This window comes from Peromyscus californicus, unplaced genomic scaffold (genome assembly GCF_007827085.1).
Source record: "Peromyscus californicus insignis strain IS unplaced genomic scaffold, ASM782708v3 Scaffold_4__1_contigs__length_199733344, whole genome shotgun sequence".
NCBI lineage: Eukaryota > Metazoa > Chordata > Mammalia > Rodentia > Cricetidae > Peromyscus > Peromyscus californicus.
The window spans coordinates 189,311,325-189,339,323 of record NW_026294562.1 but is presented as its reverse complement, the minus strand read 5'-3'; the positions used below and the strand labels follow the sequence as shown (position 1 = coordinate 189,339,323).

Sequence of the window (27,999 nt, the reverse complement as noted above, 5' to 3'; positions counted from 1 at the left end):
ATGCCAGGTCATAGAATAGACTTCTGGAAATCGGCCATCAAAATCATTTTCTTGTCACAAACTACAGCTGGAATTCTGGGAAATTTCTATCTTCTTTACTACTATCTAGTTCACTATGGAGAGAACAAATTAAAGCCCACAGATTTGATTCGCATGCACCTAAATGCCGCCAATGCTTTGATCATTCTCTCTTCAGGAGTGCCAAATACAGTGGCAGCGTTTGGGTTGAAGCAGTTTTTAAATGATCTTGGGTGCAAATTAATTTTTTACACTCAAAGAGTTGGCAGGACTGTGTCCATTGGCACCACCTGCCTCTTGAGTGTTTTCCAAGCCATCACCATCAGTCACAAGGAATGTTGCTGTAAGGATCAAAAAATCAAAGCTTCAAAGTACATTGGCTGCTCCATTGCCGTCCTCTGGGTTTTGTGCATGTTGATAAATGTCATTTTCCCTGTGTACCCACTTATTGAAAGGAATAGTAGAAATCTGACAAGAAAACGAGATTTTGGATACTGTTCCACTGTAGAGAGTAATGAAATCAATGACTCACTCTATTCAGCACTGGTGGTGTGCCCTGAAATCTTCTTTTCTTTGCTCATGACCTGGTCTAGTGGTTACATGATTGTCATTCTGTACAGACACAAGCAGAGGATTCAAAACATCCGTAGCACTCGTGGTTCCAGTAGAATCTGTTTTGAGTCCAAAGCCACCCAGAGCATCCTGGCCCTGGTGTCTACCTTTCTGGCTTTTTATACTCTCTCCTCCATCTTACAAGGCTGTGTCGCTCTTTGGTATAATCACAATTGGTGGGTGCTCAACTTCAGTATCTTCACTTCTCTAGGTTTTCCCCCATTTGTTCTTTTAAATTGGTACTCTGTGGTTCCTAGACTCAGTTTGACCTGGATAAGGAATAAAATCTTTAATTCTTATTTTAAGTATGCAAATGATATTTTGTTGTGGTATCCAGGTGTTTACCATCTCCATCACAATGTCAGTACAGAAAGTGAAGGAGTTAGTGTCTTGTCTTTTAACAATTAACCAAAATGATAAATTGGGAGCTTTGTCAGCTGGTTTAATTAGCAGCCTACATGAGCTTATCCTATTGTAAGAGGACTATCTTACTTTTCAACTTACCCCTGCTAGGCTTCCCTTTGTCTTACTGATGTACAAAAAAACTAGCAAAATCCTTTCAAAAAAGGTGCCTTTCTTCCCACTTTTGTTCTCTAGGGCATCCTGAGAGCTTGGTTATTTCACATACAGCTTATGGGTCTTACTGTCTAATGATAAAGAAAATTAAAATCATGGCTGACTATGAAGTTGTGCTTCAGGAGTCCCTGGTCCATTCACAAAAGCTCTAGCCTGCACCAGTATGAGAAAAGTTCTTTAGCCCTAACTCCCAAATACCCTGCTTTTAGCTGCACTAGAAGCAATCAGGTTGGTTTGCAAAGCTTATAGCAATAGTTCTCAACAAGGTCTCCGAAAAGAGCATCTTCCCTTACCACTTAGCCAAAAATATGATCAATGGAAATTAATGATGGTTTTGATGTTATCTTGAATTTTATATGTCAACATGTTTTAGAAATTTTTCATCTATGTATACTAGGGAGATTAGTCTGAAAATTTTCTTTATTGGTATCTGGTTTTAAATCACTAAAATGCTGGATTAATCAATAGTTTGGAAGCCAATTAATAGTGAAATTATAGAAATCAGTTTGGAAGTTCCTAAAAAACTAAAAAAGAACTACTATTTGACACAGCTAATCTTCTTCTGGGCCTATTCCGGGTCAACTCCATATACTTCCACAGAGATATATGCAAAACTATTTTTATTGATGCTGTATTTATTATATTGAGGAAATTCAGCCCAGCTATATATCCATAAACAGATAAATCCATAATCAAACGTGTTTTCATATATAAAATAGACTATTATTCAACTACAGTGATAGAATAAATCACAAAAAATGTAGAGAGTTTGATGGACTTTTAATGAATAGTATTAAATCAGGTAACACCAACTCAAAAAGAAACTCACATCGTCTGCTTCATATGCAGATCTTATCCTATATGGTTCAAATGTTTATATGTAAGTAGAAACTTTAACTTTCTTATGACACTTAGAAAGGAGACCCCAAAAGGTAATGTCAGGCAAAGTGGCAGTGCTGTGGGATGTTCTGTATGGCAAATGTGTTGCTAATTAGTCAATAAATAAAACACTGATTGGCCATTGGCTAGGCAGGAAGTGTAGGCTGGTCAAGGAGGAGAATAAAGCTGGGAAGTGGAAGGCTGAGTCAGAGAGACACTGCCAGCCCCATGATGAGAAACAGCATATGAAGATGCCAGTAAGCCACGAGCTATGTGGCAAGGTATAAATTTATAGAAATGGATTAATTTAAGCTGTAAGAACAGTTAGCAAGAAGCCTGCCACAGCCATACAGTTTGTAACCAATATAAGTCTCCGTGTTTACTTGGTCGGGTCTGAGTGGCTGTGGGACTGGCAGGTGAGAGAGATTTGCCCTGACTGTGGGCCAGGCAGGAAAACTCTAGCAACAAATGGCGTCCACCGTGGTGGCAAGAGTTTCCACCTAAAAACTGAGAAAAAAGATTCTAAAACGGAGCTAAAAGCAGTTCCTAATTGTCTCTCTCAAATGAGTGGCAGCTGCTGGTTTGAGCTCCTTGTGGGTTTCTGGTGTGCATGCTCGACCTGCAGTTTGGCGGGAATGAGGCCTCTGCAAGTGGCACATTAAGCTGTATGGTGGATTTAGCCTTTGCTGGTACAAAACAAAAAAAGAGGTTTCTGGACTACACACTGCTTGGATAAAAGCATAGAACCATGATAACTCCCAGAGCTGGTGGAAAAGGAACCACCACCATGTTGGGAAGCTGAGATGGGTGGAGTCAGCAGCCACAGCTGCTGCAGTTTAAAGCAATAGATTCACAATAAGACAGATTCAGATGTAATAATTTACAATGTGTGTAAAATATGCATAGGCTTGAAAGAGACAAAAAAGGTGATATATACAGTTATATAAACAAATACATAGTTTTAAAAAATAAAGTCTTTAAAGAGACAGTAAAATTAATATAAAAAATAAGCCACATAAAGATGAATATTACACAGAGAATCTGGATTGTGTTATCTTTGGGATTTTTAACTGCAGAAAAACATTTAATTGTAAATGCTGTTGAGTTATGCCAAAATGTATATTTTAAAGGTACCTTAACTTCAAAATTAGGATATAAGGATATGTTGTTTTGGAAAGGAGACTCTGCTTTTGTTCCCACAGAAAGCCAAATGCTATGGATTTGTTCCAGATTAAGATGCATCAGGTTTGACCATCCAAGACCCCCTGAAAGTTCTCCGATGACACCATGGCCCAGATGATCCAACATCCAGAACGGTTTGAAGGCAACTGGCTCAGACGATACACCCTCATGGACTATTCCATAATTTTAAAATTTTCTTTGTATCCCCATAAGATACAGCGCCCCCCTCCAGCAGGAAGTAGTAAGAGAAGCTACGCCCAAATTCCCAAATTATATGTAATTTTATTTTGTTAAGGTTAAAACCTTCCTTTTTGAAAAAAAAAGGGGGGGGAAGTGCTGTGGGATGTTCTGTATGGCAAATGTGTTGCTAATTAGTCAATAAATAAAACACTGATTGGCCATTGGCTAGGTAGGAAGTGTAGGCGGGACAAGGAGGAGAATAGAGCTGGGAAGTGGAAGGCTGAGTCAGAGAGACACTGCCAGCTGCCACGATGAGAAACAGAATATGAAGATGCCGGTAAGCCACGAGCTACGTGGCAAGGTATAAATTTATAGAAATGGATTAATTTAAGCTGTAAGAACAGTTAGCAAGAGGTCTGCCACGGCCATACAGTTTGTAACCAATATAAATCTCTGTGTTTACTTGGTCGGGTCTGAGTGGCTGTGGGACTGGCAGGTGAGAGAGATTTGCCCTGACTGTGGGCCAGGCAGGAAAACTCTAGCAACATGGCAGTAAGGTAGTTATGTGAGAGTATATCAAGTTAGTTATTCTTCTGTCTTCAACTCTACCAATTTCTTATTCTGTAGTGGATAAGGGCATAAAAATATACTTGTGAGTGACAGTGTAAAACCCTAAGCAAAGGTCTATGGCTACAGTATAGCTATTCTAACTGTATAAAACTAAATTGAAATATAAAGAAATTGGGTCTGGGCAAGTGTTCATTTGAGTAGCTATCTCATCGTAGATCTTTAATGCTTTTATTCATGAGTTCATTACAATACAATGATTTCAGTTTATAATAAAATGCTATCACAACTTATCCAAAGATATAGGGATGGCTTAGCTATGGCCACCAGTAAATGTCAGACTAAAAGTCAGAAATCACATGAATGACTTATTAGATGCCACAAAATATTCTTTTTTCTTTTTTATTGAAAATAGTTTATTTTCTTATACAATATATCCTGATTACAGCTTTTCCTCACTCTACCATCTCCCCTCCCAATCTGATCCACTTCCTTTCTGTCGTTAGAAAAGAATAGTCTTCTGATATATAACAAAAAATGACAAGATAAGGTATAATGAGATAAAATATATCACATCGAGGTTGAACAAAACAAACACACTCATTCATATACTCAGGAGGCCCATAAATATGCTAAACTGAAAACTATAATTTATATGCAGGGGACTAGATGGAGATGTGTGCAGTACCTATGCTTCTGGCTTCCATGTCAGTGAGTCCATAGACTTTTGCTCAGTTGGCTCAGAAGGCCTTGTTCTCCTGATGTCATCCATCCCCTGTGGCCCTTACACTCTTCCTCCCTTTTCTCCCATGGTGTTGTCTGAACTCTGAGGGAATGGATTTGATGGAAACATCCCATTTGCCATCTCTGATGCCAGAAATACTTTTACTAAACCCAACATTCCTTTCCCATAAATGCCATGAAGTGTCAAGAGATACACCAATAACACTGTGGTGATATGTTGCATATCAAACAAAATTTGCCTGAGGATCAGAAGACAGAAGCAGCCACTAGATTAAACATAGAGGCCAGACAGTGGTGGCACACACCTTTAATCCTAGTATTTAGGAGGCAGAGATTCATCTGGATCTTTGTGAGTTCAAAGCCATCCTTGACTACATGAGTTTGATTCAGTAGGATAGAAACAGAGCCAGGAAGTTGTGGCACCTACCTTTAATCCCAGTACTTGGGAGTCACATGCCTTTAATAGCAGTTCTTGAGATTTCATGCCTTTTCTACCAGTATTTGATAAGCACACACACCATTTGGACAGAGAAAGGCCTATAAGGCATAAGGAGACAGGAACTAGACCCTTTTCGGCTGAGGACTCAGAGGCATTCAGTCAAAGGCTATGTGGAGATAGTATCTGGCCTTCCATTTGTCCTGAGGATTTGGTAATTGTGAGAAGTTTATCTAGTGGTTGGTTCCATTGTCTCTCTGATCTTTCAGCATTGACTCCAATATCTGGCTCCAGGTTTTTATCATAAGACCATTTAGGATTTGTGCAATATAATACCTCAGCATAATGAAGGCTACATACTACAAATCTGCACCCAAGAGTTAGGATTCAACAAATATTATACACAAGATTTACAGGCTTACTGAACACCTCCAGTTATATTTAACCTTCAAAAGTGTCCACAATTTTTGTAAATACTTCCATAGTTGGGGTATATCCTATAAAACCCAAGTCTTTCAAAAACATTTTCTAGTCCAACCATATCAATAAAAGAAACCAGTTGGGGGAATAATAAAGATATGAGGAGGGAAGAAAAATGAACACAAATCCTGAAGGGAATCAGGGAATACAGGACAATTGCATAAATGAGTTTATAAAGTGCTCTTCAAAACTGACTAAGACTCTAGGTGTCAAGAGTATGCATTAGTGTCATAGAGGAGTTGAAAATGCCTAAAAATTGAGGGGTAAAGCATTTGGAATTGAATACAGAGGACCTAATGTCTATTCTAAAATATTTTGATTGGGAGGAGGCATAGAACAAGAGGATAGAAAACACAAATGATTGACAATAGACTGGAGGCTGATAAGGTCACTACAAAGGAGCATAAACTAATGCAAACACAGAACCACTTTAAGAGTTTTCAGGGTAGAAAGGGATGCCATGATACTCGTGAGGTATGATGAGGTGCAGTGCATTTCTGAAATTCACAGTGGTAGAAAGATGGTGGCTTTCAACAATGCTTTCACAATGACCCTGTAAAGCCTCTGAACCCTTTTCTGATCTTAGATATTGGTCTCTAGTTCAAAGCACTCACCATGCCTCACCTCGCCTAATCATATTTACTCTGAATCCATTCTTATCCATGCCCAGTTTTAAAACAGTAATAGTTATCATCATGTGTAGACAACTTCCAATTGCTAAATTTAGAACTTTATGTCATAATGTCTGATCCTGTCCTTGGAAATGATCGTACATAATGAGACTCATTATTTTGTGTAATTAATATGCTATAATAAAGAAGATCTACCATTAGAGGGGTGCCATCCTATCCTCAATTTGACCCTTGATGCCCAGCTGTCTTTCAAATCAATAATCTCTTTTACTTTAAATACATATGTAATATTAAGCATATAATGATATATTTTGAATTATAAAAAAATAAGTATATAATAAGATATATTACATATGTTAATTTTTATAATAATTACCATTGTATGCATATTTATACTCTTTTATATTCATTTAGTGTTGGTCAAATGTACATAATTTTAGAACTGACTACATAGTATTGTATAACCAATCCCTAGGGAAGACAAAGTCTCCCTTTATGTGCATTCATTAATTATTTGTATTCCATCCAGATGTAGAGAATTGTCAGTTTCCCCATCCACATTGGCATCTCAGATAATGCTGCCACTGTTCAGGCCTTCTTTAGAAAATCATTTTCTTGTAATTTCATGAATCAACTTCAGCCCGGCTCAAAAGGAGAGAATCTATGCCTGCCTGGGACTGTAAACTTTGCTCAATAGTCTAATGGCTGGTGAGAACATCAACCTAGAAGAGAACTTACTATTTCCACCTTCCTAAATCAATATAATTTAAAATTGCATTTTTTGTACTTATTCTGATACCCAGAGGCAAGAGTAGGTCTCAGCCATTATCAGCAAAGAAGCTTCCATTGGTAGTAAATAGAGACCATTACAGAAGTCCACAACTGATCAACATGAAGAGAACAACTGACAATAAGGTGCTGAGCCCCCAATTTAATGAATCTACAACACATGTACTACGACTATGTATCAAAGAACAACTTGCAAGGAGTGGAAATGTAGAACTTAAGGGCTAGTATATATGCTGAGAAATGATATCATCTCTATATAACATGGAAGCAAAATATATAGGCCCTTTCTACCTACCTTCACATTTCCTTTATTTACTTGCACACTTCAATCCATATATGATAATCATAGGACAGCTTGTACATGAGAGTAAACATATGTTGTTTTTCCAAGTTAAATCCATTTTGCTTCAGATTTGTTCTTTAATATTTTTCTCCACAACTCAATAAAATTCAGACACAAACACACACACACACACACACACACACACACACACACACACACACACACAATGTATCATTGATTATGATGCATGCTCTTAAAGCTCTTCATTGCTATGATGCATACAGTTCCAATGTTGACATTTCTTTATTGGTTATGATCATGTTGAAAAGAAATGGTAATTGTTTACACCCATCTTTAGGTATTATAGGAATGATAAGATGACACAACAAAATAATAGAAGGGGCAGGCAATATAAATGTCGGAAGTCTCTGAATTGTATTGTGTTGTTTGATATTAGCAAGTGCAGCAGAGCACAGAAACTGCGGTATAGTGCCTGATGAGCAGAAAGGGACAAAATGCTGGAAATCATGGAGCTGATTGTGCAATGTCAATGACCAGCCACCTAGCGATTCCATTTCCAAAAGTTAAACACACGGTTAAGATGTCAGATATTGTATGAAAGAGCACAAAACTGTTCACTGGGACAAGGCTGCTTTGGGTGGCTCTGATGTCACGAGAAGACTTAGGACACAGAACTCTATACATGTGCTGGAACCTCTGATTGTGCTTCTGTAAGATAAGTACCATGTAACCACTGACCCACATTATGAATCCCAAACAGGTGACATTAGAAGAGCACAATAAGGTTACATATAAGGTGTAGATTAGATTTTCAGGTTTGGGAACAGCACAGCATAGGAAATCTCTAAACTCAGTGCTTTTCTTTCTATCCCTAATGTCTGTCAACATCAGAGGAATGTATCCATAATGATCAATACCAGGGACCAGCATAGCATGACAAAAAGTCCAATGATCTTGGGGGATCTGGCTTTAAAATGTTTGTACTCAACATTCCTTGTAATGATCATGCTAGACTGGAAGAAACTTAAAAGGGATGTGGAGCATAGGCACACACCTATGGCCATTCTGTGGAAATAAAAACAAGTTAACATACAACGTTATGTAGAATATACATCCAACAAACCACAGCATTGTCTGAGGGATTACTAATTTGGTCGATAGACCTGACCCTGACAACAGAGAATTCATCCATGATAATACAGCAAAGCAAGGCTAACTGGGTGGTGGTGGCGTATGCCTTTAATCCCAGCACTCTGGAGGCAGAGCCAGGTGGATCTCTGTGAGTTTGAGGCCAGTCTGGTCTATAGAGTGAGATTGAGGACAGGCACAAAAACTACACAGAGAAACCCTGTCTAAAAAAAAAAAAGAAAAAGTACAAAAGCAAGGCTGAGTTCAGAGCATTTCCATTGTAGTCTGGGATAGCATGGTCAGGTCTGTGTATGACATTCTGATATACCTCTTTGGATATCATTTAATATGAGATCCAGAGATCTCTAGATAGACATGCAGTACTAGCATCTTCATGCCATGCTAAATACTGTGCTCCTCAGCAACAAATAACATTCTATTCTTGAGGAATTAGAAAGTGTATCATTTTCATAAGAAGCTTCCTGCGATTGAAAGTGACTTGGAAGTGGTGAAATGTCAGATTTATAGTGTCCTTCACTTTGAGTTTACATATTTATAGTGCTTCACAATGAATATTTAATTTGAATTTGTTGCAGCCTTTTCCCTGAGGTGAGACTGTTAATACCATACATTATACTTTAGAAATGAGAAAGATAGATAAAGAGACAGAGCCAGGGAGAGAAAGGGTGTTAGAGAACAACTCACATGAGTTATATCCTCTTCAACCATGTAAGCCTTTAGAATGACCAGGCTTGCAAGCAGGCACTTTTACCCACTGCACCATCACTCTAACTTTGAGAACACCAGATTCCACCAATAGTAAAAGTCAGACTTAGCAGGACTGAGATGACCTCCAGCAAATAAAATTAAATCATCACAATGCATGCAACACTACCCATACATTATCTGTTAAAATACTCCTTGTTTGAATATAAAAATGTATTTTGTTCATCTGGCTGTTCTTTTCTTTGTTCCCTTTAAAAACTCCATCTGTGTTTGCAAACTCTCCTGCTATGGAACAATCCTTTTCTACACTATGAATATGTATTACTTTCATGGGTTAATAAAAATTGACAGTCCATTGGCTGGGCATCAAGTTAGGCAGGAAAGCCAAACTGAGATGATGGGAAGAAGAAGGGTAGAGTCAGGGGAGTTGAGGAGACATGAGCAGCTGACATACAATTAGGTTGCCTCAAATGAGATAACAAGCTTTGTGCCACGTGGCAAAGCATAGGTAGAAATATGGGTTAATTTCAGTGTAAGTGTTAGCTAGTAACAAACCTGAGCTACTGGCAGAGCATTTATAGTTCATTTTCAGCTTCTGAGTTGATTATTGAGGACCATGCAGTCAGGGCAGGAAATATCAATTTACACTATCTTATTGAATCTGGAGATATTTTGTAGGTGTATATCGTGTATATTTAAAATACAGTTACCCAAATGCATCAATGCTGATCATATTAAAATCAACTTCACCTAAAATTGAATTCAATAAATGTAAAAAATTGCCTCAATATAAGAATTACAATCACAGGAACTTTTAAATAATATTTTCTAATGTATCATTATTAACACTGATAAAATTATCACTGATACAGTGTCATTGTCTAAATATATTTCAAATTAAAGTATAGGCACACTAATATACACAGTATATAGTAATAGCAATTATATAGAGCAAAAATATGTACTGTGTCTGCACATATGACCAAGGAAAACACAGAAGACAAAATAGTGCCTACCAGTTAGAATTTCAAAAATTAATCATGTTCACATTCAGCTCCAACTTTGAAAACATAAATTTGGTATAGTGAGAGAAACAGCATAAAAATTACTTGCTATTGGTATCTACAGATGTCTGACATTTCTACATTGTATATACATTAATATAGCCTTAGATCCTCATTACTATCACTTTCCTTTACAAAGGGAACATAGTCCCTTAATATCCACTGCTCACTGAGGTTTACACTAAGAAAAAGAAAACCACTGAATTGTTCTGGAAGGGGTGTTTATACAGTCAACCTAAGGTGGATCAAGTAAATAAGAAATCACTCTCTCAACTCATTGTGGGCCCCATTCACTGCAGAATCTCACTGATTAAACCCTGATATTTCTTCAAAGGGGTAGGGAGAAGAGGGGAGCATATAAGCCCTGTGACAGCATGTTTCAAACACAGAGGTACCACCTCTCTATTACTGGTACAAACCTGCAGTTATAAGCATCTCAAAGAGTTCCAAGAAGAGCTGAACAGAACTGAAAGAGCATCTCATGTACAGGTTTCTTTAAGGTTATCATGCTGAGGTATTATTGGTCATCAATCCCTGTGAAGGCTATGTTGATATTTGTGCTGAAATGTGACCTTATTTGTTTGTTAATAAATAAAGTTGCCTAGGGGTCAGAGCTAATATCAAGCCATAGCAGAAGCCAGGTGGTGGTGGCACACACCTTTAATCCCAATCACATGACAAGCAGATCTCTGTGTGTTCAAGGACACAGCCAGCACGGAGACACATACCTTTAATCTAAATACCAACCATAGAGACCTAGAGGCTAAGGCTATAGGCTGAAGATGATGCCCCAGCACTGCGGAGAAACCTCAGGTGACTCTTCAGGCAGCTGGCTGTTTCTGCAACTCACATTTTTTGGAAGCTGCTTGCATACACTTCCTGTTTTTATTTTTGTTAGGTAATATTATTTTCTTCTTGGGTCTCTAAGGGAGTTGAAGATTAGTTAGCTATAGTTGAAGATTAGATAGTTATAGTTATAGTTTTCCTTGTTAAGAATTTCAGAAAAGAAACTAGTTAAAGAGGTGTAAGTGTATTTTTTTTATTTTATAATTTAATTCAATTCTACATATCAGCCACGGATTTCCCTGTTCTCTCCCCTCCCACCCCCCTTCCCACTCCTGCCTTCCCCCCCAATCCACCCTCCATTCCCATCTCCTCCAGGGCAAAGACTCCCCTGAGGATTGAGTTCAACCTGGCAGATTCAGTCCAGGCAGGTCCAGTCCCCTCCTCCCAGGCTGAGCCCAGTGACCCTGCATAAGTCCCAGGTTTCAAACAGCCAACTCATGCACTGAGTACAGGACCCGGTCCCACTGCCTTGATGCCTCCCAAATAGATCAAGCTGATAAACTGTCTCACCTATTCAGAGGGCCTGATCCAGTTGGGGGTTCCTCAGCCATTGGTTCATAGTTCTTGTGTTTCCATTCGTTTGGCCATCTGTGTATAAATTTGAAAGACGTTATAAGACAGTTCTGTTAATAATATAAGTTAGGATAGAAAGTGAATCAAGTACATTTTGGATTTCCCAAAATAGAATAGATAATGGAATTATTTTCTCTGAATATGTCATGCAAATGGACTAAACATTATTTAGGTATTTATTGCTTGTATATATTGTATATAGTTATTGTACATTTTGAATATAGTTTTACTTACATTAGTTATAACATTTTTCCTTTTTTGGTTTTATTAAAATAGAAAGGGGGAAATATGGTGATATTTGTGCTAAATTGTGATTTTATTTGTATGTTAATAAATAAAGTTGCCTGGGGGTCAGAGCTAATAGCAAGCCATAGCAGAAGGCAGGTGGTGGTGGCACACACCTTTAATCCCAATCACATGACAAGCAGATCTGTGTGTTCAAGGATAAAGCCAGCATGTAGATACACGCCTTTAATCTCAATACCAACCATAGAGACCTAGAGGTCTGTATAGAATGGCAGTGACGAGGAGGTCATGTGGTTGTGTTTACAACCAATGAGAAGGCAGAACAGAAAGTCAATCAAAAGACAGATACACAGGAAGTAGGTATCTTTCTGAGGGGAAGAATGGCAGTGGCAGTGAAGGGTAAGAAAGGGTTTTTAGTATCAGCTCTTAGCTACTGCTCTGACCTTTTGGGCTTTTAACTCTTCATTTGGCTCTGCTTTCTTTTCTTTCTTTTTTTTTTTTTGCAGTACAATTCAGTTCTACATATCAGTCATGGATTCCCTTGTTCTCCCCCCTCCCATCCCCCTCACCTTCCCCCCAGCCCACCCCCATTCCCATCCCTCCAGGGAAAAGCCTTCCCCACAGACTGAGATCAACCTGGTAGACTCAGTCCAGGTAGGTCCAGTCCCCTCCTCCCAGGCCGAGCCAAGCAATCCTGCATAGGCCCCAGGTTTCAAACAGCCAACTCATGCAATGAGCACAGGACCCGGTCCCACTGCCTGGATGCCTCCCAAACAGATCAAGCCAATCAACTGTCTCACCCATTCGGAGGGCCTGATCCAGTGGGGACCCCTCAGCCATTGGTTCATAGTTCATGTGTTTCCATTCATTTGGCTATTTGTCCCTGTGCTTTATCCAACCTTGGTCTCAACAATTCTCGCTCATATAAACCCTCCTCATTCTCGCTAATTGGACTCCCAGAGATCCACCCAGGGCCTAGCCATGGATCTCTGCATCCAGATCCCTCAGTAGTTGGATGGGGTTTCTAGCACGACAATTAGGGTGTTTGGCCATCCCATCACCAGAGTAGGTCAGTTCGGGCTGTCTCTCGACCATTGCCAGCAGTCTGTTGTGTGGGTATCTTTGTGGATTTCTGTGGGCCTCTCTAGCACTTTGCTTCTTCCTATTCTCATGTGGTCTTCATTTACCATGGTCTCCTATTGCTTGTTCTCCCTCTCTGTTGATGATCCAGCTGGGATTTCCAGGTCCCCCAAGCTCTTTCCCTCGACCCTCGCCTTTCACTACCCCCACTCATGTCCAGGCTGTTCATGTAAATCTCATTCCATTTCTCTGTCATTGGGTGATCCCTGTGTCTTTCTTGGGGTCCTGTTTTCCAGGTAACCTCCCTGGTGATGTGAGTAGCAGACAAGTCATCCTTGTTCCACATATAGTATCCTGCTATGAGTAAGTACATACCATGTTTGTCTTTCTGAGTCTGGGTTACCTCACTCAGGATGATTTTTTCGAGATCCATCCATTTTTCTGCAAACCTCATGATGTCATTGTTTTTCTCTGCTGAGAAGTATTCCATTGTGTATATGTACCATTATGTATATGTATGGCTCTGTGTTTCTTATTTAATAAGACTGTTACATCTACAGAAGACATTTTGCCTGTGGTGCTTTCTCTAGTGAAAGTAACTAGATTTGAGCTCAACTCACATGGCTTGCAGTAGAATGTCCTAGCTTCTTTAGGCCACAGGAAATAAATCAAGACTCAGATATGATGTAGATTTCTCTGTGATTGCAAATAATAGATATATCCTCAGTGGTCAGAGAGACATGAGAGGCCTGTTTCCATGTAGGAAAGATTCCCTAATACAGTGTTACTAACAAGTTCATATGCTGAGACCTCATCTTCCTTGTGGTCAATTTGATGCTATAGGAAGCAGCCATAATACTTCCTGCTGAGGAATTGATGTCACCCCTAAAGAATACATCTTCCCATCACAAACTGAGGTACTTTCAATCTGGTTTGAACTACAGAAAGACGTGCTAAAGACATGTCTATTTTGCTCTCCTGGCGTGTTAGGACACACAGGGAACCAGGGAGCTGGAGGAGAAGGATGGATATTGAGGAAGAGTGAGTGATGGTGAAAAGGGACAATGGATGAATTTTGAATTGTGGAGCCATTCTCCCCCAAAATATATTGAATAAACAAATTGAAAATGACCACACACTCACACACACACACACACACACACACACACACACACACACACACACACACAAACCCCGAGAGAGAGAGAGAGAGAGAGAGAGAGAGAGAGAGAGAGAGAGAGAGAGAGAGTCATACTGACAGACAGACAGACAGAATATAAAACCAAAATATTTTTCCATGAAGCCAAACATGATCTGCAGTAATTTCTTTGTAGGAACAAAGCTTGGAGTAATCCGTGTCACTTTCCTCAATTTCTGTCAAAACTTAGGGAATATATTGTTATTATAATTTAGGAACAAGGGGAATTAAGTAAGCACTATGAGAATGAAAATTCTACATAGCATAGATTGCTTTTGTTATATGTCTGGGGTCACTCAGAGATTCACCATGGCCAGGAATCAATTTTAGTAAGAAAAGGCTTTTTATATTGGTACTGGCACCTTTACTGATTGAGCCCAAGCTGTAGAAACTAGCCTTAACCATCCAAGGGTAGGTTAAGGCAAAATTCACAACATTTTGTGTTCTGCCTACGTGTATGTAGATGCTGATTTTAAAATATATGACTTGCAGGTGTCTTAGTCATCTTTCAGAGCAGAGTAAGGAAGTTTGATTACAAAAGCAGAAATAGCAGATAGTCTTATGACATACTATCTTTTAAGAATATCAAATTTTACAATATCAGTCTGTTTTAAAAATAGATTTCTATGTCTGGAAAAATGGTAATGGGCTGTTATGGTATAGCCTATAAAATTTAGGGACGTTTGTGTTTTATACAGGCATCTTAGGCATAGTAATTAAAATCTTCAATGTACTGGATGCAAAACTACTTCTGTAAGTATGTTAACTGTGAATCACAGAGACCAATGTAGTCAAAGGCAATGTTTATCATTTGTTTATCATGTCTTACACTGTGCCCTTGATGGATCCATAGGATCATACAACACTGAGAATAGGGATTTAAAGACATGGTGAGATAAAGTTTCAGGCTTCACTGCTCAAGTAATCCCAGAAGAAGTGAAGGAAAAGATTGGGAATCATGTGGAAAAGAAACCTGAAACAATTTTACAGAAAGCAGATAGGTCAATGTTGTAAAGGAGGAGTGTGAGTTAAACCATAATTAAAAGAGTCACAAGAAAGTTCTGGAAACCTTTAGATTTTGGCTTTACCTCACTCAGGTTTATGCATAAGTCACTCAGAGAGCATGGAGGGCTTAGAGTATCCATTTTGCTCCTCATGTCCATGGAGACAATAAATCAATACATAGAGAGCTTTAGAAGGGAATGTATAATTGCTTAAGCAAAAAGACATTTAATTGAACATTTCTATTTGCTAAAAATAATCCAGGAGATATTGAAAGTCACCAGAGAACAGTGCAAAAAATAGCAAAACACAGAAAAAAATCTGGTTACAAGTAAAATCCATAGTTTTTCCTACATGAGAAGCTTAATTTGGATACTTTGTCATTAATTCACTCCTTTCCTCTTTTTCATTTACTCTATCTCCTACCTTTTCCATCATATCCTCTCTCATTTTCTCTCTGTTTTACTCTTGCTTTCCTCTCCTCCTCTCCCCTCATCTCTTCTTTTCTCTAATTCTCCCTGTATTGCTCTTGCTCCCCAGGGATTCAGCACTTGCTACCCAAGTACTGGGATTCAGAGATTCCTCTTCAGGGAAAGAAGGTTGAAGTTCACTAATGAACTGTAGAAATTTCATCTATGGATGATTTCCTGCTTTAACTTGTCAGCAACCAAGTTTACAGAATGTCTGCAATCCAAATGTTGCTCCTCATTCCAAGCCATCAACCTTTTTATACATTTATCAAAACAGAATGTAATGGAGGTTGCAAGGATACATCCATGTCTACAAGCTAGTTGGGTATATAAGATTAAATTCTCATACTAATTGGTTATCCATAATTCTATAGTCTTCACTGACTGTGTTCTAGGGAACACAGAGATACCCAGGTGGCCTGAATGCTTCAAAGTGTGAGTTTTTCTGGACTTGAAAGACACACAGTGCCCAGGAGCCATGAACTCTACTCTGAAAATTTTATGATGCATTCCTGTCAAGCAGGCTATACCAGGCAAACTCAAGGATTCTCTGGAGAAGACAAAAGCTGTTGTCACAGCAGTAAAATGCAGAAAGGACAGTAAAAACCATGGTAACTGGAATATTGCCAGGATGAGGGGGAAAAGATCATTTTACTTTATTTTTTTCTTTATGAATGTTTATTGTATATGATACTGTGTCACAGTAGGGCTTTTCATAAAAGATTATATTTCACTGAGTGCATTTCCCCCATATGCTTCAACTACCCTCTTCGATATGTGTGTGTGTGTGCGTGTAATATATGATATATACAAATTATATATGTATATACATATATATACATACATACATATATATATATACATACATACATATATATATATCATACATAGATGGAACCGTAAGTTTATGTATCCATATAACGTCTATGAACAACAAAAAAATGTGTGAGTGTCTTTTTTCTTTTAATTTCTTTCTTTTCCTTTCTCTTTTTTTTCTGTCATTCTATTATTTTTTGAGACTAGGTCTCTGTACATTTCTCTTGTTGTACTGAAACTCAATACATTGGCCAGGCTGGCCTTGAACTCACAGATCTGCCAGCCTTGTATCCTGAATGCTTGGGTTGAATTTATGTGCCACCATACCAATTCTGTAATTGTTTTGTCCATGAAAGGTTTTTGTTAACTTAATGTAATTCTCTCTTTTCATCCATTTTCCTACAAGTAACATTGCTTTTTCCTAGTTAATGCTTGAAAGAAGTAAGTGGGGACAAAGTAATAAACTGTTTTCTCTGCTCCTATGTTCATAAAAAGGGATTAGTATAACTATTCTATCAAGTAAATTCACATGTAGAAGTACCCTGTTTAGTCTTGACAAAAATTGTTTCCTTGAAATCATCTGCCACCTGTGGTTCTTACATTCTTTCTGTCCCTTCTTCCGAGATGATCCCTGAGTGTTTAAAGGAAAAGGTATCATATCATATGGATGTCTCACTTAAAGATGGCCCATCTAGAGTCACGTTTTCGCTGTTGTTGTTTTGAGACAGGATTACTCTGTGTAGCTTTGGAGCCTGTCCTGGAACTCACTCTAGAGACCAAATTGGCCTCAAATTCAGAGATCTGCCTACCTCTGCAGTATAACTGTCAACCCTCATCAACGAAGCTTCTTTTGGCACTATATAGTGATTAACATACAGGCCCACAATTGCTCTAATGTGCTGAGAAATAGAGACTCTGGAGGGGCCAGGTAGTGGTTTCACACACCTTTAATAACAGCACTTGGGAGGCAGAAGTGGGCAGATCTCTGAATTCTAGGCCAGCTTGGTCTACAGAGCAAGTTCCAGGACAGGCTCCAAAGCTACACAGAGAAACCCTGTCTCAAAACAAAAATGGCAAAAATGTGACTCTGGACAGGTCATCTTTAAATGGGACATCCATACAATACCTTTTCCTTTAAACACTCAAGGATCATCTTGGAAGAAGAGGCAGAAAGAATTTGAGAACTAGAGGTGGCAGATGATTTCAAGGTAACAATTTTGTCCAGACTAAACAGGCACCTGCACATGTGAATTTACTACTTAGGACAGTATGCACAAAAGCTGCACAGTGAATGAGGTGAGGTGGTCACAGTCCTTGCTGAAAAGCTATTGTCCTTCTGGGAGAGGAAGTGTCAGATTTCTTAGAGAATTCAACATTTAAGAGATTAAAATGCTTTTATATGTGTCCCTGAGTTCGGCACATACTAACATTGCTAAGTAGACTCAGTGTTTTTGTTTGTTTCTTTTTGGGGGGACATATGAAATTTACAAAGAATAGTGGTGTGAGGACATAAAAGAGAAATTGGAAAGAAGATAATGTGAGTGCACTTGACTATAACTCACGTGCATCTATAAAACTCTCAATGATGATTTTAAGTAAGAAATGTTATAAATATTTGTAGGTAGAGTTTTCCTGCCTGGCCCACAGTCAGGACAAATCTCTCTCACCTGCCAGTCCCACAGCCTTTCAAACCCAACCAAGTAAACACAGAGGCTTATTTTGCTTACAAACTGTATGGCCGTGGCAGGCTTTTTGCTAACTGTTCTTACAGCTTAAATTAACCCATTTCTATTAATCTATACCTTGCCACGTGGCTCGTGGCTTACCGGTATCTTCACATGCTGTTTCTCATCGTGGCAGCTGGCAGTGTCTCTCTGACTCAGCCTTCCACTTCCCAGCTTTATTCTCCTCCTTGTCCCGCCTACACTTCCTGCCTAGCCAATGGCCAATCAGTGTTTTATTTATTAACTAATTAGCAACACATTTGCCATACAGAACATTCCACATTGGAAAGAAGATAATGTGAGTGCACTTGACTATAACTCACGTGCATCTATAAAACTCTCAATGATAATTTTAAGTAAAAAATGTTATAAATATTTTTAAAAGAACTAAGTTGATTTATGCTGAAGATGTCAGTGAAACCTGAAATTCAATAAGATAGAGAAACTTCTCTAACTTCCTTATCAAAATGACCTGAAAGTTTCTATCATCTTCCACAGGATGCCAGGTCAGGCTTTAGGGATCATAAAAACTCCACTCCTCCAAAATATTGTCTCTGTGGAGATAGACACAGGAAAGTCTTAAGACTCTTTGTTAATTGGCATCCAAAAAATGTTTTATAAATGATTTTGTCTCCCAAAGCAAGCACTGTCATTGCTACTGCAGGTGAAATAAAAATTACCATCCTGATGAGAGATGAAGTCATAGACCTCTACCTCAGGCTTTATACTTCTCTCTTACAGTGTTGCTATTTAAGAGTAAGGATCTGCCCAATGAAACCATCATCCTGCATATGTGTGAAGCCAGGTGAGTACTTTGTATTCCTGTTGGAACAGAGAGCCATCAAGGAATAGAAATCTGGGTAAGTTTTCACATCAGGTAATGAGAATTTGTGGTAGAACGTGATCCATGGAACAAAGAGAGAAGGCACAAAAATAATTCCATAACTAAGAAGTGATTGAGAAAGATAGAACTGTTCCTAACCTTGTGTCAGTCCCTATTAGTTCTTAATATAAATGCCCCACTGAGGGTGACTAGGGACACACCAGGATAATGCAGAGCATGTGGAGAATGATTATTGTAATCAGTCAATGTGATGATTGACCTTATTTATCCTCCATGATGTTTTGACTATATTTGAAGTATTAGTATTACAGGTGAACTTATCATGGTTTCATGCACAGAGTGGACATAAAAATGGAAATATAAGAAGCATACATCCTTGAAAAGATGCAGGATATAAATATGTTTATGTATTAAAAATATTCTTATGTGACACTGCATTTATCATCCAGTTATAGAGGCAATAACTGAGGCTCTATTGAATAGCCATTGGTTAGATAACTGGTTTGAAACCTCTCCCCCCACCCTCCCTTTCTTAGAAAGATAACACAGAATGGAAGATACAGAATAAATATTGGGCAGTGACAACCAGGATCATATGTATTCTGAGTTATCTCTCCTGGATTAGTCTTACTCTACTCTTAATCAGAATCTGATACCATTCTTCCCTCAGTGTTTATCCTTCTTGTTAATGTAATGCAGAGCCTGTATTCCCAGGCCAGACCTCTACCATTCACCCGCATTTTTGTCCACACTAGTGCTATATCTCATTGGGCAATATTTTAGGTTTCACATTATTATGATTATTTTTTATTATCTGTCATGCATCACATCTATTTGACTGCATCATAAATTTAATCGAAATATATAATTCATTGTAAATATTTTCAAATAAGTCAATTGTGGTGGTGCTAACATTTAATCTCAGAACTTGAGAAGCATCAGTAGGCACACCACTGTGAGTTTTAGTCCAATATCATCTACATATGGAGTTTCAGGGCACCTAGTGCTACATAATGACACTTTGACTTGAAAACAGCAAAAACAAACAGCAAATATATGCAGAATTTTAAGTGTATTGTTTTAGTAACTTAATTTTCTTCTCATGCTATTATTTGTTAATCTTATGTTAGTATTTCTTGCTGCATTTTTGTACGGAGCAAATTTTAATAATTCCTCTGTAGTTACCACTATAGCCTTTATCTCTGAGATAGTAACCATGCATATTTCTGATGTCCTCATGAACGTCAGGTCTACCTCATACTTGTGAAACTAAATTGGGAGGTGGGATTTCTATCTATCAAAACAAACCACATATACAACTCTGTATTTCATTAAAATCTCTAAAGCCTTGGTTTTCTAAATCTTAATTTTCACAAATGAAACATCACTTGGAATCCAGTAGATATAGCTAAAACCAACAGTGTAAGATTTCCCAGACTCTACATGTGTGTACTCTATTGTGTGTACATTGATTAACTGATCCAAGGATATTAATAAGCACATGTGGATCATATGAAGCAAGATGCTTCCAAGACTGTTACTGGATTCTAAACTCCAAATTTCTTCAGTGACAAAAAGATATTTATTTAGGTTGTTGTGGCTTGAATAGGTATGGCCCCAATAAACTCAAATGTTTGAATGCTTAGACTATAGGAAGTGGCACTATTAGAGGTATGGCATTGTTGGAGGAAGTGGGTCACTGTGGAGGTGGGCTTTGATGTATCCTATACTCAAGCTACACTGCTGACAGCTGCTGGTACCAATGTTTTCATCAGAGGTGCCGCAGATGACAATTAAAGTTCAGATGTTAACCCACCAGATGAACAATTCTCTGATGGAGGAACCCTTTTTTGGTTCTAGGTGAAAAGGACTCAGCTGAAAAGGCTTCAGCCAAAAAGCCCTTAGCTGAAAAGAGGTTCCAAATCCTTTCTCCTCATGTGTTATATACCTTTCTCTGCCCAGTCATAGTACTTCCTTCCTAGTGCTGGGATTAGAGACATGTGTGCTTGCCAAGCAAAGTCATCAGAACTCAAGTGGTGGAATTAAAGGACTGTGACTCCCAAGTACTGGGATTAAAATTGTGTGCCACCAGAGTCTGGCTCTGTTTCTCTCCTAGACCTAATCAATCTCACATAATCCAGGGTGTCTTTGAACTCACAGAGATCCAGACAGATCTCTGCCTCTTTGGCGCTAGGATTAAAGGTGTGTACCAGCACTGCCTGACCTCTATGTTTAATCTAGATGCTTGCTCTGCCCTGTTTCTCAGGCAAGCTTTATTTGATACACAATATATCAGCACAGAGACCAAAACTTTTACCATGGACTGGAATATTCCAGTGATAGGCTGGACCATGTTTTGTTTTGGAGGAATTTAAACTTTATGACTATGAATTAGAAAGGCAGTTGTGTTTTGTTTGTTTGTTTGTTTTAAATTTATTTATTTATTTATTATGTATACAGAAGAGGGTGTCAGATCTCATTACAGATGGTTGTGAGCCACCATGTGGGTGCTGGGAATTGAACTCAGGACCTCTGGAAGAGCAGTCGGTGCTCTTAACCTCTGAGCCATCCCTCCAGCCCGGCAGTTGTGTTTTTTAATGGGCAATCCTTGTAGGAACATGGAAGACAAAAGTCCTGAGGGTGATTTTAATTGTGATTAGTTTTGGGTTAATTTCTTCTTGCAGAAGAAATCTCACAAAAGTCTAGTATTGACTCTGACAGGTGGTTATTAGTGTTCAATCTCATTCAGATAAATAATGAAAAGAAGCAAGGTGAGCTAAGAAAAATAAAAATTACACATTTTGAAGATAAAATTAGCACCACAAAATAGAATAGTACTAAGTCCTGTGATCAAGGAGATAAAAAGATTAAGGAATGGAATAAAAAGGGTGGTGAACTTAGGGCAAGATCCCACCTTGCTGTTTCCAACTTGTGAAAAGAAATAAAAAGAAAACTGAGAACAATGTGTGATAGTGGATGCCTTAATCCCAACACTGCAGAGGCTGAGGAAGTGGCATGTGGATCTCCGAGTCTGAGGTCAGGCTGGGCTAAGAGTAATTCCATAACATCTTGCCTTAGGCAGTGAGAGAAATCATCAAAAATAGAGCTGATGAAGATGTAATTTAAACAACTTTGAGTTCAAAGACAGCATGATAGACATGTTCCAGGACAGCCAAGCTTCTGCACAGAAGGAAACGACAGAAAACAGAAAGCTGGTGAAGGTGGAGTTGAAAAGGCATGCTTGTTGCAGCCCAGAAAGCAGCAGAACTTGGCAGCTTTGGCAAAGTGTCTGTCATTAATGTCAATGATTAAAGGAATAGGTAATGTAATCTCCCCCTAAGATCAAGGGAAGTCATTGAGAACAGGAAAGTTTCAGGGGTACCCCTTCATTGAGAGCTATCTAGGCCACTTTTTGATGCTGGGAAGTTGAAGTCTTCATTATCTGGGTCATACCAAGACGTTGGGGATGCCAGAATCATGGGATACTTACAGAAGAGATGTTAACAGGAAGTAGAATCAACCCAAGAAAGAACTGTTTTGCAATCAAAAAAGTTGAAAAGACTTGGAGATTTGAAAAGCACCTTAACATCAGACATGGAGATGAAGAGTTTGGAATTTGAACAGCTGGTTTTTGGTCTTGCATTGATCCAGTATTTCCTCACTACCCTACCTTTCTTCCTCTTTAGAAGAGTAATTATATCCTGTGCCATTGTAAGTTGGAAGTAAGTGATCTGTTTTTAAAATTTTTGATTTTACTATAAACTAAATTAGAGATAACAGATTGCATGAATCTCAGAAGAGATTTTGAACTCTAGACTTCTAAACATTGTTGAGACTGTGACAGACTATGGGGACTTTTGAATTTGGACTAAATGCATTTCAAATTGTTATGGCAACCAGCCTTTGTGGGCAGGAAGTGGAATGTAGCTATTTGAGTAAGTATGACCCCTATAGACTTACGTGTTTGAATGCTTGGCTCATAATGAGTGACATGATATTACTAGAATGTGTGGCCTTGTTGGAGGAAGTGACTCACTGTGGGGTTAGGCCTTGAGGTCTAATGTCCTCCATCTATGCACAGTGTAGGACTAAGTTCAACTCCTGGTGCCTGTGAATCAAGAAGTAGAACTTTCAGATTCCTCTCCAACACCATGTCTCCCTACATGTTTTCACCATGAAGATAATGTACTAAATTTCGGAAACTTTAAGCCAGGATCAATTAACTGTTTTCTTTTATAAGAGTTGCCTTTGTCATGGTGTCTCCTGACAACAATATATACAAACTAAGACATGTTATTCTTAGAGCAGGGTTATTGGCCTGCAGCTTTGTATTTGTTTGAACTAAGCAGATCTAACTAGTTTTCCACAACCTTCCTAGGGACATTCACAGATTACCTTAGGCTATAAAGTTCTTGGTTTATCTACACTCATGTCCAAGTTTAGTATTAGAATACTTTTTGTTTCACTTTTTGTTAATATTTATTTTCTTTTTGTATTTAATTATCTTAAAAGTAGCTGATTTATTTATGGCTTTGTAATATTTACTGTTTTGTTTGACCCAAAACATCTTCCCCCCATTTCTTACTCTTATTCCAGCATAGCTGAGTGGTCTTTAGGTCTTTTACTCTGTAGCAGTAATATCTAAAATATTATTAAAAGCAGATAATGCATTAGAATGATGGTTCAAGACACAAATGTCCTGAAATCCTCTTTTCTGTGATGATCACCTGGGCCCAGCAGTTCCATGATTGTCATTCTGTACAGACACAAGCAAAGTGTCCAACACATACACAGCACTACTGGTTCTAGCAGAACCTCTCCTGAGCCCAGAGCCACCCAGAACATCCTGGCATTGGTGGCTACCTTTCTGGTTTTTTATACCCTCTCCTCCATCTTATGAGGCTGCCTTGCTCTTTTGCATAATTAAAATTGGTGGCTTGTGAACATCACCTGCTTCACTTCTCTATGTTTTCAATCATTGGACCCTTTGTTCTTATGAGTCATTATTCCATTCTGTGCAGATTAAGTTTTGTATGGTTGAGGAACAAAACCTCTTCATCTTATTGTAAGTAATTACATGATATGTTTTGCTTCATATCTCCTTTTTTACTCCTCCCATCACACTTAAAAATTCAATTCAGAAAGTCTTTCTAACATTAGCCAAAATGAGTATGGGAATTTTGTCATTTTCTTGAATCAGCAGACTGGATGAGCTGAGAACCATTACATTCTTTTTTTTTTTTTTTTTAGGTTTTTTAAGACAGGGTTTCTCCGTGTAGCTTTGCGCCTTTCCTAGAACTCACTTGGTAGCCCAGGCTGGCCTCAAATTCATAGAGATCCACCTGGCTCTGCCTCCAGTGCTGGGATTAAAGGCGTGCGCCACCACCACCTGGCCCATTACATTCTTGAACTTGCAGCTAGGAGAGTCTTCCCAGTGCACACCTAATGTTTGTAGTAGCCAACAAAAAAATGCTGTCAATAAATCTGCCCTTCTTGTTGCTTTACTCCTGTCAGGGAATCATGGCTGCTTGATGAATTCACAGACACCACTGTGTACCACATTTCTAACAGCAAGAAAAACTGAATCCATAGCTGGCAATGAACTTGTTCTTCAGGGGGCCCTGGTCCCATCACAACTGCTTTAGCTTTCATCAGTACCAAAGAGTCATATTAATATGTTTCACCTTCTGTGGAAAACCTTGGTCCTTGCTATATCCACCAGTGGCTAATAATCAGAAAAACTTCCCTACAGAACACAACAGGACGAGACTGTGAAGTTGCATTCAATGTCCCTGCTAGATTATTGACTTGTTATATCAAGTATTCCGTGTACAACCTCTACTTGACAATTAGTGTAACTCTGGATGGCTTCCGATTTTGTTTTTAACTCTGTGGATTCTGTTTAAGCAATCCAAAGTGTGTTCCTGGTTTTGCGACTCTCAGTGGTATTGCACAGTGGTCACTTTATTGAATGTGTACAACAGTCCCATGAAGTTTATAAAATGGACCCTTGTGTAGCTTCAGGTGCTAGAATTAGAGTTGATCTGCTATCCCCAAAAAAGAAATCAATTCTAATTGAATGATGGTTTTGACATGATCTTAAAATTGGTTAGCTACTATTTTATTGAGAACTTTTGTATCATCAGTGACAGTGACCTATAAATTTTCTGTGTTTTTATTCTGTCTTTATCTGCTTTGGCAACACAGTAATGCTTTGTGTTTCATCAACAAACATTTGGAAGCCATTAACAAAACCCTTATGGAAATCAGTTTTGTGGTTTCAAAAATATTAAAAATGGAACAACTGTGCATTTACCCAGAGAACTCCATATCATACCATAGACATATTTTTACATCCGAGTTCACTGCTGCTCCATTTACTATAGAAAAGAAATTTGGAGGGATCTACATATCCATAAGCAGATAAATTGGTACTTAAATTTGTAATCATATGTAAAATGGACAAATGATGATGGGTAAACAATGAAATCACAAGATACATAGGAAAATTGGTGGATTTATAATGGATAATAGTAACCCTGGTCACCCAAACTCAGAAAGACAAAAAATAAATTCTGTTCCCATTTATATGTTGATCCTATCTATACTGGGTGGTTTTGGGTGTCAACTTGACACAAGCTAGAATCATTAGTGGAAGGAGCCTCAGTTGAGGAAATGCATCAATGACATTCAGCTATAAGGCATTTTCTCATTTAGTGATCAATGGAGGAGGGCCCAGCCTATGGTGGATGGTGTCATCCCTTGAATGTTGGGCTTGGGGGTTCTATAAGAATGTGGGATGAGCAAGCCACAGGAAGCAAGCCAGTAAGTAGCTCCCCTCCATGGACTCTGATTAGCTTGTCTCTGGGATCCTGCTCTGGTTTACTTCCTGTCCTATTGCTGTCTGAAAGACCAGCTTCCAGGCTATTCCCGGGTTTGGTAGAGAGAATGATTCAGAGTAAGGAGATTTGGGGGCTAATTTTTATCTCTGGGTCTTAGTAAAGAAACATACATATTCGAATGATAACTTTCTTATTTCTCATTTGCTCTCTGCTCTCATCTATGCTTCTCTATCTATTTTCTCTTGTTGGCTTCCCTTCCTCTTTGTTCTTACAGCTATCTATATTCAACAGAAACCATCAGGCAACATAAAAGTTGCATTTGAGTGTCACATTATATTTTCTTAAGTAAATGATAAGGACTTCCTTCAGTGATGAACAGCAATGCTGAGATGTAAGCAAAAAAGAAAGAAAGAAAGAAAGAAAGAAAGAAAGAAAGAAAGAAAAGAAAGAAAGAAGAAAGAAAGAAAGAAAAGAAAGAAAGAAAGAAAAAGAAGAACCCTTCCTCTCCAACTTGATTTTTTTAGTCACGGTGTTTTGTTGAAGCAATAGAAAACCCTAAGTAAGACACTATCTTATAATGTATGTTATATATATATATATATATATATATGGTGGTGTGTGTGTGTGTGTGTGTGTGTGTGTGTGTGTGTGTGTGTGTGTGCAAATGGATGTAAATGTAACTTCAGGATAACATTCAGAAAAGAGACCTATAGGTAGTAATTTTTTTTTTTTGGTTTTTCAAGACAGAGTTTCTCCAAGTAGTTTTGATGCCTGTCCTGGACCTTGTTCTGTAGACCAGGCTGGCCATGAACTCAAAGAGATCCACCTGGCTCTGCCTCCTGAGTACTCGGATTAAAGGTCTGTGCCACTGCCACCTGGCAAATAAAGGTGTAGAATACAGAGGACATAGGGAATTGTCTAAGATATTTGGATTTGGAGGAGACAGAGAACAGGAGGGTGGAAGACACAGATGATTGACAATGGATGGAAGGCTAGGAAGGTCAATACTAAGGAACTTTAACTAGTAAAAAACATTCAAAGAGTTTGCAAAGTGGAAAAAATGCAATGGAGCAATAGTGAAGCATCATAGTGGATTTCTATAAGCTAGCTACATTTGGAGAAAGATTGTGGATAAAGACAGTGCTTTCACAATGATCCTGAGGAGCCTCTGAACCCTTTTCTGAGTCTAGATATTGGCCTACAGTACAAAGCCCTCACCATGTCGCAGAGAGGATATTCCACAAATGCCAATTGCTCTGTATCCTGGGCACATGCATGCCCAGTTTTAGACACAGTAATTGCTGTGAAAATGCCTCAGGGTCTTGAAGGCTTTGGAAACTAACTATATATAAAATCTTTGTCACATTTCGTTTTGATTGATTCTTTCCCTACTCCATCTCCTTGTTTCCACCTCTCTGCTATGTTCTATTATACTGAATTCCCATTTCCATTTTGTTATGTTTCATTTTCTCACTCCCCACCTTTTATTAGAATCACAGAGGTCCATCACATATGAGGACTGTATTTAACCTCATTTCCTCTACCTTCCTACTCCAACTCTCCTTAGATTCCACTGCTGTCTTCCCAAATTCATAGCCTCTTTTACTTTAATTGTATATGTATATATGAATATTTATAATCTGTTAAGTCCGTTTAGTGTTGATCATATGTATATACTTTTTGGGCTGAGCACTCGATATTGGATTAACAATTAATGGATTCATTCCTAGTGAAGACTAATTCTACCTCTTTCTGCACTTATTATCTGTAGCTTTTCATTTTTTGTTTCTTTGCTTTTTTACATGGTCTTTTCTTTCCTTTTTTCTCTTTTCTATTGAACATAAATTTTCTCTCATTCATGATGTATCTTTGATTAAGATGCACTCTCATAAAAACTCTTAATTGCTGTGATACATGTAGTCCTGCTGTTGACACTTTTCTATTGGTAATAATTTTATCAGAAAGAATAGCTAATACCTTTCATATTTTCATGCATCCTTAGGTAAAACCCTGTTTAAAGTTGAAATTTCAGAAAGTGTAA

The 27,999-nt window shown here is 38.4% G+C and overlaps 1 pseudogene; it reads left to right on the top strand.

Moving 5' to 3' along the window:
- On the top strand, positions 1-24,189 carry LOC128124241 (vomeronasal type-1 receptor 4-like; annotated as a pseudogene).
- The last annotated feature ends 3,810 nt before the right edge of the window (positions 24,190-27,999 follow it).